Here is a 15,705-nt window from a genome sequence, read left to right as displayed (position 1 = left end):
TTAACTTGAGGTAATTTATAGTTGGTATAAGTGGAAAATGAATTTTCACATTAATATTTTATATATTAACTACTGTTACATATCAGTGTTTCATATATATAGTATTAGAATTAAATTTGTAATATCAACCAAAATACATAGTAAATTTATTTCTGCTGGGATTTTATTTTTAAAAATTCGGGTCCAAATTGTAATTTTTATTATTTTCGCTTACGAAACAAAGAGCTAGTGGGATAAACTGTAAATATTGCTTTAATATTTTGGTAAATCTTCGTTTTCCTTTTTCTTCGTGTACGGGGGATTAGCCTCATTTAGTTCTCGTAGTTGTGGCTTAGTTTGTTCTGTAATTATTTTGATGGTTCTCTTTCGTCCGTTTTTGCTTTAGATGTTTATTTTTCGTAGCTCTTCTCCTACCTGCTGCATCCATTTAGTTTTTGGTTTGCCTCCTCTTTCTTTTTGCCTGGGTTCCAACCTCTAATATTTTTTATTAGAAAGTTGCCTTTTATACGGTTTACGTGACCTATGGCCAACACAATCTTGTTGATTTTATTTCTGTTGGCGTCGTTTCTTTCTAATTCGCTTCATACTTCAGGATAGACCGAATGTGGTGTTTGTGACTCTGGAGAACCACTCTTTTTAGCGGTAATTGGTCCGGAATAACATCCTTAACAATAATTAGGGGGTTCACAGTAAATCTGGAGAGAGGACACATGAATAACTGCAAAATTAGACAAAGAAACACTTTCTTTCGCATATTTCTGTAATTTTTGTTCCTTGTTTAATTTCCTACAAGATAATGCTAATTAGATCGAAAAAAAAATAATTTGTTTATTTAAAAATTGTCAAAAACTGTTAAACATGCCTGCTGAAAATACCATTTTTTTACAATTCTTAACCAAAAAGTGGTATTTTTGATCACGGTTAACTAAAGGTCAAACATAGACATAACGCCACATTTGTTGAATAAAAATCAATTTTCTTTGAAGATTATTAAAATTGCACAAATTGTAATTGAAAACTTCTTTAACATGGAAATTGTCCTGCCGTCAATGATTATTGCCGATTGTTGCGAAATATATATATAATATAAAGAAAGTTTAATATATTTCCAAGGATGAACGTTTTAGCGAGATGTGACGAAATCCGTTTCTCCATTTTCTACACGGTTTGAATTATTCCGCTCGTGTTCACTACAGAGAAGTGCCGGTAATGAAATCCGTCAATGACTGCATCCACCGTTGATCCGGGTTAGATCCGCCTGGAGACCAGTTATTGCATCTGCAATGTTCGAACAACGGTGTCCGCGTGCAGGATCCTTTCAGGAAACGACGCTGCCCCTTTCAGCTTGATCGCTTTGAATAAATAGAACATTTGCAGGAAGGCCTGTCTGCCGATTCATCGGCTTCAGTTATAAATCTTCCGAATACGAGCCACGTACACATATTTCATACTCAGGCCCGTCTGACGTCACGATATACATGCATTCAAACTTGTTGAGACTTGGGACTGTCTTTCGCCTTCGGAAGCGCCAATGCATATAAAGTAGGGCGGAATTGGAGGCAGTACTAGTTCAGTTTTTCTCTGCCACTCTTTTAGACCAGTTTTCATGTTTAAAGATTTTCTTCTTTATCAACTGGGAAGCGGCTATACAGATGAAGCACGTGAAGCGTCTCATCTTCATGTGTATTCTGAATAGGATCGAGATTTATTTTTCCGACAAAATGAATATATCGGGTTGTTCGGAAAGTCATTTCGTTTTTTTTTTTTTTTGTGGAAATGAAAGACAGTTTTCGTATAATAAACAAATACTTTATTAAATTATATATTGACCGTTCTGGTCCAACACCTTTTGCCATCTTTCTGGTAGTAGCATAATTCCACGCTCATAAAATTTTTGGTCTTTGCTGGCAAAAAACTGATCGAGGAGGTTTTTGACCTCCTCATTTGAGGTGAAGGTTTTACCGTCTAAAAAATTTTCGAGTGACCGGAACAAATAATAATCCGATGGTGCCAGGCCTGGAGAATATGGTGGGTGTAGCATTGTATCCCATTCAAGCTGTAAAAGCTTTTGGCGAGTGAATAAACTTGTGTGAGGTCTCGCGTTGTCTTGGTGAAACACTACACCTTTCCTGTTGATTAGTTCTGACCTTTTCTGTTGAAGTGCATCATTCAGTTTGTCCAGCTGATGACAGTAGACTTCCGAATTAATCGTTGTATTATCCGGTAAAAGCTCAAAAAAAACGATTCCTTTAAAATCCCACCAAACAGACAATTCTGGCACTGGCGTACTGTCAACACACCTTCTCCATACACATCAGTCAATTTCTTTCTGGTTTGAACAGCATTTTTACCCTTTCTGTAGTAAAACAGTAAGATATGTCGAAAATGCTGCTTATCACTCTCTATATTTAAAAGGGCACCAACCAAAAACTACTGCGTAGAATTAATTGGAATTTTTCACACACAAGCCTTGCTATATGAGCTCTCAAAGCATATAAAAATTATACGGCTTAAATGTGAAGTTGGGTGCAAAAAAATACAATTAAATCCTCTGTCGGGAAAAAACGAAATGACTTTCCGAACAACCCGATAGTTTCTGTTATACTTATTTTTATACAAATGAAGACACTTTGCATAGAGCACTTTCTAAAGTTTTTAATAGCCCTTGTAATAACTTTAGTATACATAGTAAATTATCAAGTGAAGAGCTAGGCAAGTGGCAGCCGCATCTCTGCCATCGCGTGAGGGTTGCCCTGAAGACAGCGGTAAATTTGTAGGCTTAGCGCTCATTACCTATCCTTGAACAAGGAAGAGACCACGGTGAGTTAATCAGTTCAATGTTGTGCAAAGCTGACAGTAGCAAGCAAAATGAATCCGTCGTTGACGATATTGTTCGGAATTTGTTGGTGACACTTTTCTGATTCTAAGTTTACCTTTTCTCAGTTTTTTGCAACTCTTCGCCTATTTTTGCACAAGCGGCGGACTGAAAATAGACTTGTTGAGAGGTTGTCGTATTCGAAACGGCAATTTACAACAACTGTTATAACGCGAGGGTTAGTTATGTACCGTGTCCTTTGTAACAAAACACCATCAAAAAGTAAAGGAAATATAATGATTCGGTTGAAACGTCGCCTCCCTTTATAAATACTCAAGAAACCTCAAGAAGTTTTGGCGTTTTAATTCTATTTTCTACAATACCCACGTCTGTTCTAAAAATATAAATGTCTTGAATTTTTTTAAAAAATAAACTTAATAAAAATCTTTTCAAACTTCAACGACAAGTTTTAAAATTAGGTTACGCGATAGTTTAGTTGCATAATACTATGAACGTTTTCGCGAAGACGTCATTTATATACCTATTGTACTCCATAACCAATGTAACATAATCATTTTTTTCATAATTGTGAAAACGTATGTCGTTATGAAGTGTCTAAATATTAAGTAGCAAGATTAAAACTCGATTACAAAAAATAAACGCTTAGAATTACATGAAGAATAAGATTGCCCCTCTTAACTCCGGTTTTTGCTTGTAATATGTCTCCAAATGGTCCTTTGTGTCTAAGAATGTGTTCTAAGAATGTACATATTAGGTTCATACATATTTTTTAATGATTTCCATAACGCTCTCTATTCTTCTACTTTTTCTAATACCTTCTAATTTGTAATATTATTACCTATGTTTAGCATCCTCCTATAACGCCACATTTTAAATGATTCTAGCCTTTTTTGTAATATGTCCCACCAAGTTAATAATTGTTTATTAATTCATTTCCATTTCATTTGGTAATGGTTATCGATGAAGTGACTTATTTAGAATTTACTCAAGTAGAAAACAGTATTTATTATTAATAAACCAACGTTTAGCCCATAGATTACGGTCTTCTTCAAATAAATGAAAAGTTAATAAAAATGGAGACTTAATGCAAGCAACTTGTAAAGGAAAAATGATACATTTCAACTCTAACATGAAAAATCGACTACGTATGTTGCTGCTATTAGACGAATTTTCTCGGAAAGTTGCATCATGAAGTAGTACAATAGCCGTTAAACTTTAATTACTTCAGCTGGATTATTCCATATCCAGGAACGCACATAATATAACCCAGAAAACATTCGGTTCTATCTAACTCAATTATTACTTCCGAAAGCCGGAAGAAAACATGTTTACGAACATCTGACGTAGTGGGAATATAAAACAGCAAGAAAACAGACATCACAACTTCACTGATTTCGTAGGGGAACCACATAAATCCAGGATTCGAGGCAGAGCTTTGTCTTTTATGGCGTGGCAATACATATCAAGTAGGAGTCAAGCTGTAAAGTGCATGTTCTAGGGCATTTTGAGGTAAACTTAGCCGACACGCGCGCACGTTACTTTATTAATTTCTAGATTAAAAGCTTTCTTTCTAAACACTTGTTTGGTAAAGGAAATTGAAAAGCGTAGCTCTGATAGCAGACACTATATTTGTATTAGTTGTTTGGTAAATAAAACAATTGCTATATTTTGAAATAAACATCACTGAGACATTTTGCCTTATTTAATCATCACTATTTAACAATAATAATAAGAATAAAAAGCGAGTTTAAAAGATACAATGCAGTATGTCACAAAGTGAAAAAGCAATCCTGATAATTGTTTTAGATATTATAAGCTAATCTCGAAGTGGTACACTACAAACCGACAATGAGAAAAACCATTTTCCTTTTACGTAAAAATCGTCTATTAATTTGAAGTTTACAAATGTATTCATGAATTATATATGTATGTACAATAAAATTTCCTCATTAGAAACATTTTTTGCCCTGCCTAATGATTAGCGAGGTCTACTCAAAATAAGAATTTGTGATAGAGAAAACTCTCATTGAAAATTTTGGATCTTTCTTTTGTACCTATATCTTGTTAAACAATTTTCACTTGTATTCAATTTCAAACCGATATCGGTTGGTTGAAACAACTTCATTTTGGGACAAGGTTTATACTGTTGAATTTCTACTTGAACTTACCACTCATCACCAATCATCCATTGTAGTAATGTGACATCAAAAAGCGTATGGTAGGTACACTTGGATCTGTAAATAAAACAAAAATATATTACATATAATAAGGACAAACGCTGAATATGACTATAAATATAACGTTTGCCTGATGTAAAGGCTAAAGATTCAAGATAGTCTCCCACAATTCCGGAAATATACTACACTTCATGTAGTTGCGGATAACTCTATATATATATAGGTATCACGAAACGTACCATAAACACCCGCAAAAAAGAACATTAACGTTAACTGCAGACTGCGACTGCCAGACAAATCCGCGATGGTAGAACATGGTTTGCAAGAAGTACATGTTATCAGTATTGAAGAAATTGACAAATTGGTTGACTCAACAAGTTACCATACAATTTTATGTCGCGAGGCCACCGAAAAACGGAAGCATCACTCCCGACAGCTTCAATAATAGGGAGGAGATCCTGAGAATAAAATCTGTTTATCAGATTTGAGCGAATCCCAAAGGTCCCAACGAAAGTATAAAGTTGTGAAGAATTACGGAGAACCTGCTCTGCCTATAAATAACGTACAACTACCACGGCTTGAAATAGAGGATATTTAAAGACGAGACCACTGCTTAACATTCGGTATGACACCGGGTCTCTTATGCCAATTTTGTGACAGACAATCTTTTGTTTTTATTTCGTCTGTCTGATCTTTCTTTTCCCGAACATCTTCCACTCATTCCCACGATTTCTGTAAGGAGACTGAAGTAGTCCTTCGAACCTACCATTTGTCTTTGCACCACGGTATAGGTCGGAGAGACTGCCTGCTCCTCATTACCATTAGTTGGTAGGAATGAAACACTTAAAAGTTTCAAGTTTAGTGCTTATGGGTTTTAGTTGGTAGGTCCTTCTCAGAGGGAATAATCCATACGGGTTAGAAGATTTCCACTTTTCCCCGCACCAAAAAACATACATCCTGGCTACCTTCCCTGAGGATACCGTCCACAGATGTCAAAATGTCGGATTGGTGTCAAATGTCGTATACTATCTTGTGAACGTTAGAAGTAACAATTATAGTTTTTCTCTGAAATTTCAAACGACGTGAAACCCAAAAATCAAAAGCACAAAATTAAGCTTTTACGAAGTCAGTTACATGTCTTTATGTTCCTCCTCCTAGCAGTTTTTTTATTGTAGAAATTACATTGTCATTAACAAAAACATGATACTTATCTAGGTAAAACCAACAAATTCTAACTACAAGTTGTGAAATGTCCCTTTGTCACAGTAATCATCAGCTTTCAGAGAACTCATTGTCGACTTTCTATACAGTTTCTCGTTAAGTACTTTACTGGGAGATAAAAGCAACAGAGAATGAATTTTCTTCGATAGCAAACAGGCAATCGATGCGATGGCGTGGTGTGACTGGTTGAAAACAATAAAAAAGGACTATTACAGCTCGTCCTAGAGGTGCAAGATACCGACACCGAATCCTGTTGTTCGGCTGCTGTGATAAACGATCCAGATGTTGTATCGTAAAGAGCACCCTCAGGCAGAAAATTAAACAGGTTTTAACCTGGTGCTCATTTCAACAATTTCCTACGAGCTGAAGCTTCACACAAGGGTTTGTTTATGTGTTTCTTTTTTAATTTTGCCGGTTTATAGCGCACATAAAAATTAAATATACCAACCACGTAACCATCCAAACGCAAACAAAAAAACTATAATCCCATCGTGAAACACTGGAGTAAAAAAAAATACTTTTTGAATAAGGAAACGTTTTGTGGATTCCACAGTAAAAAATGCTTTCAAGTTTCTATTTTTTAGTAGTACTTCTACATTTAGTAAGTGCTAAGTCTAGTTTTGAAGGAACTTAAGGATGTTTGGGAGGTATGTCAAAATGCTACGAGACAAATAAAAATTTGGAAGAACGTTCCTTATTCAATTCTAAAACTCCTGTAAAAATTACAAATCGATTCACTAAACCGTTAAAAAGTTATTGAAATTTTAAAAAATTGTAATTTTACACGTCATTTTATGGAGATTCGTTAACCGAACAGATTAAATTTATTTTTATTAACAGAAAAAAAGCTACCAGAAATTTCAAACTTTTATAATAAGTAACTTGAACTCTGGAGAATCACTTTAGCGTAAGGTTATTCAAATTCACTAAATGGTTATCGAGAAAAAAATGAAAAATTAGCTGAAAATCTCGTTTTTACTTGATAATATAATGATAATATTTATAATTGTCTGAAATAAATGCAATTTTAAAGTTTTAATTATTATTTAAACATATTAAAAAGTTTTACGCTCATTATTAATAGAGATTGAAACTAAATATTTTTTTGTTTCGAAGTTGAAATTAAGGCATATTCACTGCCAAAAGTCAGTTAAAAATTTTCCATATTATTCGTTATTTCTTATTTTATTCAAAGTTTTTGGTCAAATTCCAAATTTTCTCTCAAACCGTATACTTTTCTTTAGTATAGATAGTATTTATTTACCTCATGATATGCTGCAAAACCTAATTAATCACGAATTTCTAATTTTGTGTAACTACTCTTGTCTCCGATTGTACCTCCCAAACATCCTTAATACATAAAATATCTATTTGTATATTGTAAAAAGAGCTGAAATTAGGACGATAGATTAAGTGAGATATTAGAGTCGAGGGGTTATTATATAAATGGTTTGGCTTTCTCTATATTCCTTACCATTTCTTTTAATTTCAAACCCATACATACAGTATTTGTTTCATAACAAAATAGAAAATGCAATGTCTGTGAAGTTTGCAATCGAAAAATCAGTAAAAGGTTACATAAAATTATTCGTCAATACATTTACTGTTTGTTCAATTTAATTTGTAAATCTGTTTTGATTTTGTTCCTTTTAAAAAAATTGTCTAAAATTGCATTCAGTGTCATTTTACGTAAGATTGAGAAGAGAATCTGTATTTCTAGATATTAATCGAGCTAGTCATTGTTGTGAAACTACGACCTAACAAATGTTTATAAATCCGTTCTCAAAACCAGTTTGGGATATTCAATGCGCAAAAGTTATTAATTAGTCCACTACTACAAAAAATAAAGCGTTTTTGTCTTTCCCTGTTGGTTTTTGGAAATTTATATTTCCGGATGAGAAATATTTTTCATTTTATATGTAAATAACCACACAAAGGTAAGTATTTATGAAATTTTTGTTTGTTCAAATGTGGTGTTTTGGCCAGCCTGTAACGATTGCACCAGTGGAGTGAAGTCCATGAATGCAAACAGAAGTTAGTTGTAAACAAATTACGTGCAAACACTGGAGGCTGTACAATCTATGTAGCATGCAAATGTTCGGGACCGGCACGTTTTGATTTTCTGTCAGAATGTAAACAAAAAGTTTCGAGCCAACTAGCGAGTTCACAAAATTCACAATTTAATCGATAGCCGATTGTGTTGTAATTTTCATGATCAAATTGATAGTCGTGTAGAGAGTAGAGATAGTCCGAATGGAATGATTCAATTTTAACCTCTGTACTTCACACTTTTGCTCCTGATAATTAAAGGGATTATTAAAAGGACTCAATATCGGACAAATAAGGATTTGCTTTGCGCGCCGAGGATTCTGTACAAGTGTAATTAATTAAATAATTAATTTCGATAGTTCATGTTTTGCGTTAAAATCTGTAGGTAAATATACTTAATACCAATTCGGATGTATACTTCATTTACTTTCTCTAGCGATGTGGACTTTCCAATGTCTTGGATGCGCGCTAGAAAAATCGTAGGTAGAAAGAAAAAAGCTCATTATACTCTCGACTCTTGTTCATTAAACATACTTTTTCAAACAGTACCTGCCAAAGTTTTGTTCAATCATGAATAGTAGTGCGAGTCGAAAACAAGCGTTAAAGCCTTTAATATATCTTCAAACAAAAAACATCCCGTTGATAATTTCAGTAGTAAATTGTACCAATAACAGCACATTTGAGCAATGCAATTGTAGTGGATAAAATGGTGAATTCTTCCGTGCAATACTGTGCGGATTATACGCTCCTCACCGATTAAGAGTTTGACCCAGAGTTGTCTCCTTTCTTTTCTGGCCTAGTGCTGTTTTTTTCTATTTTGCGCCGGTCAAACTAAAGGTCACATGTCTACAGAAACTAAAAGAAGTATAGTTCTTGTCTAGAACGCAAGTACGTGAATCATATATTAACTTAAAGGTCTTGACATTGTTCTTGATTAAAAAAGACTACTGGGCAATCAGCCACACGGCTGACACGATTAAAAGTCGCGCCATAAGAATACATGTATTATTTAAGTCCTTGCGGACGAATTTCCCGAGTGTCTCCTATAAAGATCCTGAGTGATACCAAGTGAATGGTACCTATATGTGCCTATGAGTCCCGAAAATTGAAAAACGTCATAAAACTGTCTACATTACCAAAATTATAGGGCTGTTTTCAGTAAAATTATCGAGTGAAGCTTCATTTTCGTTTTTCGGAACCAACTCAATATTATTTATCTAATATCATCGTAGAAATAATCTTATAAATTCCAGTTTCCTACCATGTGTAAAGATCATTTAGAAAATCTGAAGTATGTCGACGTGCAAGAAGTTAAATGAAACTAACGTAAAACTAAGTAAATACAACCAGAACCAAAATACTATGTAGGTACATTGCTTGGCACTTGGAAAATAACTGAAAAAAGATTTTACATTCGCGATTTGTTTTTATGATTCGAACTTTTTTCGATCAGTTCATTTAATAATGTTGATCGAAGGTAATTTCCGTGATATTTTTCATGTTATTTCTCTTCGTCTTTTCATTCGCTTTCGCGATGGCAAACGGCATCTTATCTTTCTTTGTCGTAAATCGCCTGTTTGGTCTCGTTCGTTTAAAGAAAAATTCCACGAGATCCTGAGACCGTCGTCGAGCTCCTCTTCTAACTAATGACGCTTAACGAGAGATCATAAAAAGCTGCCGACGAAGGGCCAATGACAGAAGAAGTCGGCATGGTGTAGTCCAGTGGCGACACTATCCAAATTTAAAAAATGGATAGAACTATACGAACTTTTGTCGTTTTTAATAAACAAATGTTCTTTCATTTATAATAAAGTAAAACTTTTGTTCAACAGATTAGGTTAGGTTACGATAGGTGGAACGATAAATTCTATGTTGACCAAACGAGCAGAACGTTTATAACACGTGTAAATGAACATACGAAGTCGTTTAAAAGCTCAAAAGATTGTTTACTTGCAGAGAAACAGAAATTCAATTTAGAATTCAATGCGCTACGTAAAATCTATATCTAAACATAATCTTTTAAAAAAGTCTAAAAATAAACAAATACTTTAGTTTATTTCCCATAGGTTACATTGACAATAGGGTTTATACAAAAACCGAAATTTTAGAAAACCGGTTTTCGAATAGTAATTTTTCCAGAAAACCGGTTTTAACCGGTTTCGAATTTTTATAAAAAAATTTTTTGCTCGAATATTCTGTAATTCGAACAAAAAATTTTAACAGAAAATTTAGAGTGATTAAAAGCAGTTTTTGACTGAAATTATTTACTGTTCAATTTTATTGATAGTAAAATTTTTTTATGCAATTTAGTAGAACAAAGAAATAATAGTTGACCAGGATTAAATAACTTTAAAAACAATAATTCGTTGTTTATGCATAATTTTCACATATAAGGATGTAAATATTTTTATAATAGTGAAACGAGTTATTCAGCAAAGGGTTCGAATAAATAAAAACAATATATTTTCATATTTTTATAATAACCATATTATTTTTTTAAAAAACAATGTTATTAGAAACAGATGGATACTTATTAAAAACAATTAGAAAATATATAACTGTGTATTATATAATGTAAGTTATAAAAAAATTTTTTTAAGTGTTATTCATACATTGAAAACCGATATTTTCTACTAATTGAAACAAGATAGAAAAGAAAAAAATCGTTTCTAATTTCAGTAACAGTATTTTGTTATGTTATTTTTTTATTTAATTCTATGTAAAAAATGTAGCACAATGAAGTTAGTAGTGAATTACTTTGCTTTGATTAACGATTACCGTTTAAATCCCAGATAACAGTTTTATATCCAGCATTCGCAGTATCTACCTAGTCAAAGATATTGTGTAATGTATATATATATACATATAGCAAAAGTATTTCGCCCAAGTTTTATCTTTACGAGCCGTCACTGGAGAAATGTAGGGCATGTTACCTACTAACTCGAGCAGAAGTCGAATAAAAATCGTCATCAGCAAGTGTCACATTGTCCCTCCGATAAGACTATAAAAAGTCGACTAGCGTTCCGACACTGTTTTACATATCAAGTGAGAAGGATATTTGTCACTCGTATCTAGTTTTTGCGCTCCAAAGGGCATAAATTGCCTCCGGTGGGACAGGACGAGGGAAGAAAAATTGGGCGAGAAATGTTGGAAGACGAACGGGACGCGCGACGAAAATTTTGTTGACTGCCTCGCACTCCCGAATCGATTAAGTACGTAGGTTATTTACAACCGTTAAAAAGTATGGCATTTTAATTAATAAGAGTTGTGAGGGACGAACGCGAGAATAAGGGAGAGGAGGCTAATTTTAAATGCGAAGGGCATTTTTCAAATGACACAGTCCAATGATTTTTTAATAAAGAACGCTCCGATGAGACGGAGTTTGCTTATTATCCTGACGTGAAATTCAAAGTAACTTTCGAAATTGTATTATCGAGTAAAGGGATTTTGAAATGACAGCTAAACAAATAAATTTGGAGATACAGCAAAAGAAAATCAACAATACAATTAAATTAGTGTATATTTTATGCTACATCCCCAGGCAATTTGCAAGCTATCTTTCCACAGAAGGTTGAAGTTAGTAAATAATATTACGAAAAAAAAATATTTGACCTAAAAGACATCCACATTTAATATTCGTATATTCAGCCCATCCAATATAGACATTTCTGCATATCCAGTAAAATATTCCTAATGGAAGCAGTTTTTATTAGGTCATTTGAATGAACTTTTTTATAAGCGTCCGTTACACATCCCAAAAACGTTTTTCGAAAGTGTTTTGTAAATCCTTGCAGATGAATATTTTTAGTTATTTCATCTAAATCAGGTTACAGGTATTCTTTTCTATATCTTAAGGCTAAAGTCCTGTAAATATTCCACATGCAGGAAAACTACATCTTCTGATGAAATGTATAGTGGAAGTTAGAAATTTTTGTTGTAAATTGGATTAATTATGATCCAACTATTTAGATGGCAATATACTCTATGGTTCTGGAGATAAATGGTAAATCCTTACAGCTCTGCATGACTATGGACAGCATGCCTACACTGCTTATTTATACACTAAATTATTGCCAAGTGAATTTCAATGTAAAATATTTGAAGTTATTGACAAATACAATTGTGTATTTAAAATGAATGTACTGTGTTTCAATTTTAAGAAAGAATGTAACTCAATTGGGTTTGGCAAATAGTTTAATTGTAAAACATTTTATTTGTAAATATTAAAGGAAATAAATTGATTTTCAAGAAGATTATGTACTGTTTAATGTTTACGTAAGTATGCATAACATAATTTAACAATACCTTTTTACATTCATTTCATTGAAAATTCAAGTCTTTTACACTCTAATTAAAGAGTAATCTACTATCGAAAGATCGCAAATACCTATTACCTATTAGGGTCAAAAAGGTTAAAATAGGGAATTCCGTAATAGAGCTTGAATCAGGCAATCCAACCGATACGACCCAGATAATGTTAGGATGTTCCCTAAGAAATTTCTTTGTTATTTCAGATACTCCTTTCCATTTTTCAGGGTTTGTGTTTAATTACAAATATTTAATAATGTTTAGTTACGAAATCATGTTAAATTTTTCCATTAGTTTCAAATTTTTTGTTTCTATCTTAACCACTGCTGCTTCCTGTAACACTACCTACAATACGATCTCTGCATTTAACATTCAAGTCGTTTTCGAGCTCAGAAGATTAATTTACCTGGATAAAATAAGATGAAAACATTGAACGTTAATAGAGAATATGATTTTCATCTTTCCGCATTGCCGTCCCTATTTGAACAGATTCTTCCCTTGCAAAAGCTTTTCGTTGACTAAAATGTAATTTTTCTTTCTTTGATCCCATTGTTTGTTTCTCTTTTTCAGTAGCGTCAGGTAATTTTTCGCGGCCACCGTAAACGGAATGTCAGAAAAATTATTAACGGCGCCAGAATTCATTTTTCCATTATTCTTCTGGGAAAATGATAAATTAATTTGTTCGTTTGACATGGACCGCTTTTTCTTACCACTTTATCATACATAACATAAATTACGTTTACAGCAAATTAGTAGAAATTCGTTTTTAAGAAGGAGGATACATGAGACATGTAATGCTCTAGAAAAATATTTTTTTTTCAATTTACACAAAATTGTACTCGTCGCTTTTCTATATACATATTATAGCACCCTTAGTAGATCATTAAGGGCCATCGATAGGACCTATATTCAACCATTGTCCAACCACAATTGTTTATATCGCGTTACTCTTATTTTAGGATCAGGATTTAACAATGTTTCTAATAAAATAATTCGAAGTGATCTGTATTCTGTCGAAACTGCCAGACGCGGATCGCGATTTCGATCTTTTTGGATCTCATCAGCGCCCCGCAGGCAGCTCCAACAGAACACAGGCCAACTTTTACCTGCTGTCTTAACAGTGTGTTTTAGAAAATACTACAAATGGCTCAGTAAACGCCATCTGTAGCACGATGCTACATTTTAGGGTTACGTATGCTCCAACAAGGTCATCGTGCTACAGATGGCATTTACTGCGCCATTTGTAGTATTTTCTAAAACGCAATGTTTCTAATATTAACAAGCGATATACTTATTAGAAGAACATTTAGTTGCTAATTGGTCGGTGTCCTGTCTGCGGCGCGGCGTGCTGACGAGAACCAAAGAGTTTAAAATCACAATCCACGTCTGACAGATTTTAGTATATTAGTATGTTGGTTTTGCAATCGTAGAGATGTTTAGGGTCAAGGCAAGGGTCGAAGTGGTAAAAACAAGACTGACGTTGCTCATTACTAAGCATCTGGTCATCATTATTGTTCACGGGACAGCTGACAATCGCTAATGTACCTACTCAACTATCGGCAAGTCGATATAGTTAATTAAAGTTCAAGACGAAGTTCACGTTAAAGTCAATCGCTTTCCTTAGCAGGTCGACGTAACGTTGGTACCTTCGTATTTACGTTAGACAAAGTTCGACTCTGAAATTAATTAACTTGTTGAGTGCATCTTGGTAATGCAGTCAAGAAGTAAAGTGAACGGTCTTGCCGTCTGTGCAGCGTTACTTACGTGTACCCAATTTATTTCGTAACTGTTTAAGACATTCCGATTACAGTTAAAGACAAAGCCACTTACAGCATTGAACTTCATTAATGGCATCGACAGAAGATATTATGGTGCAGTTACCATAAGGGATATAGGAATGTGTGCATGTGCAGTAGCAGGGGCCCGAGATGTTTGCCAACGAAGAGAGAGCGAAGTTGTTCAACGTAAGCCGCTCTAGGAGGTATACGGAATAGGGAAGGTATTGGAGTTACCAACTTGAAACGACTACCGTATTTAACTTGTTTGAGGGCATCCTCAAGTTGCAAGTTTCAGAATTACTTTCAACTCAGGTTTCCATTAGTATTACGCAATTAATTATAAGGGCTGGTCCAAATTTAATTACCATATTAAACTATTCAGTATATGCCACATCAAGGATGTCTGTCAGACTTTTCCTTATACAAGTAGTTTTATTTCATGTTTCATTTACAAACAAAGTTGATGATGATAGGAGCAGTCTCAATTTTATCATTCTACTCGTTTTGTTCTATCGAAAACATCTTTTGTTTTTTATTCAGCCAATAAAATTTCACTACAGTTACTGAATCAATTGATGTAGAAATCGCAATGTAACTAAATGTACTTTGAAGAAAATCATCGGTATTCGGGAAAACTGATTTGACTCGTCTAACTGTAATATGTCTTTAAGTAGCCCTTCATGTCTCACTTTCCTATCAGTCTCTTTCCGTATTGACCTCCACCTCTCATTTTTAGCCTTTTCGATACCCTGTAGATATTTTCAACTTTTATGAAATTAGACATTTTAGTATTATGCGCATAATATGAATAATTAAAACCGAGAAGCTTAATGTTAAGGAACCTTATTTGTGATATGCCGACGCAGGGACTTTATGGCATAAACATTTTCATATTTTATTAAACCTTTAGTGTAAATTTTATTGTTATTGGACTTAAATATCTTTCCGAAATCTACGGTCACGTAGGCAAATTCGCAGAAGCACAAATGAGGGTTTATCCCATGGTTAATATATTGTGCATTGGTATTACTGTCAATAACCTCGTTATTGGGAGGGATAATTTGTCGATTTCGGAATCTAGTGTACAAAATTTTAAGTTTGATAGAACAGTTCTTTTGTAGACTCGCTGAGAGTAACTAGACTTTAGTTATTTTCATAATACATTAATAAAAATCAATATTTATAATAAATTGGAATAAGTCGTAGTTGTAAGTTGTACAATAAATTCGTTATATTTACAACTCGGCGTTTCTATGGTCCTTCGAGTTATATATGTGGTACAATTGTACAAAAAGTTCGAATCAATAATTTGAATATTTCGAACGTAAAAAACAAT

At 33.6% G+C, this 15,705-nt stretch overlaps 1 long non-coding RNA gene across 2 annotated transcripts in view; it reads right to left on the bottom strand.

Annotated features, from left to right (window-relative positions):
• LOC112904151 overlaps positions 1-15,705 on the bottom strand; it is a 129,333-nt gene that overhangs the window by 8,904 nt on the left and 104,724 nt on the right. For both annotated transcript variants that reach the window (XR_003230920.1, XR_003230921.1), the window contains exon 3: positions 5,005-5,070. This is a non-coding gene — a long non-coding RNA (uncharacterized LOC112904151). The remainder of the gene's footprint in view (positions 1-5,004; positions 5,071-15,705) is intronic.

This window comes from Agrilus planipennis, unplaced genomic scaffold, assembly GCF_000699045.2.
Source record: "Agrilus planipennis isolate EAB-ADULT unplaced genomic scaffold, Apla_2.0 scaffold117, whole genome shotgun sequence".
Classification (NCBI taxonomy): domain Eukaryota; kingdom Metazoa; phylum Arthropoda; class Insecta; order Coleoptera; family Buprestidae; genus Agrilus; species Agrilus planipennis.
Note: the sequence above shows the minus strand (reverse complement) of the source record. Positions and strands in the feature narration are given on the sequence as shown.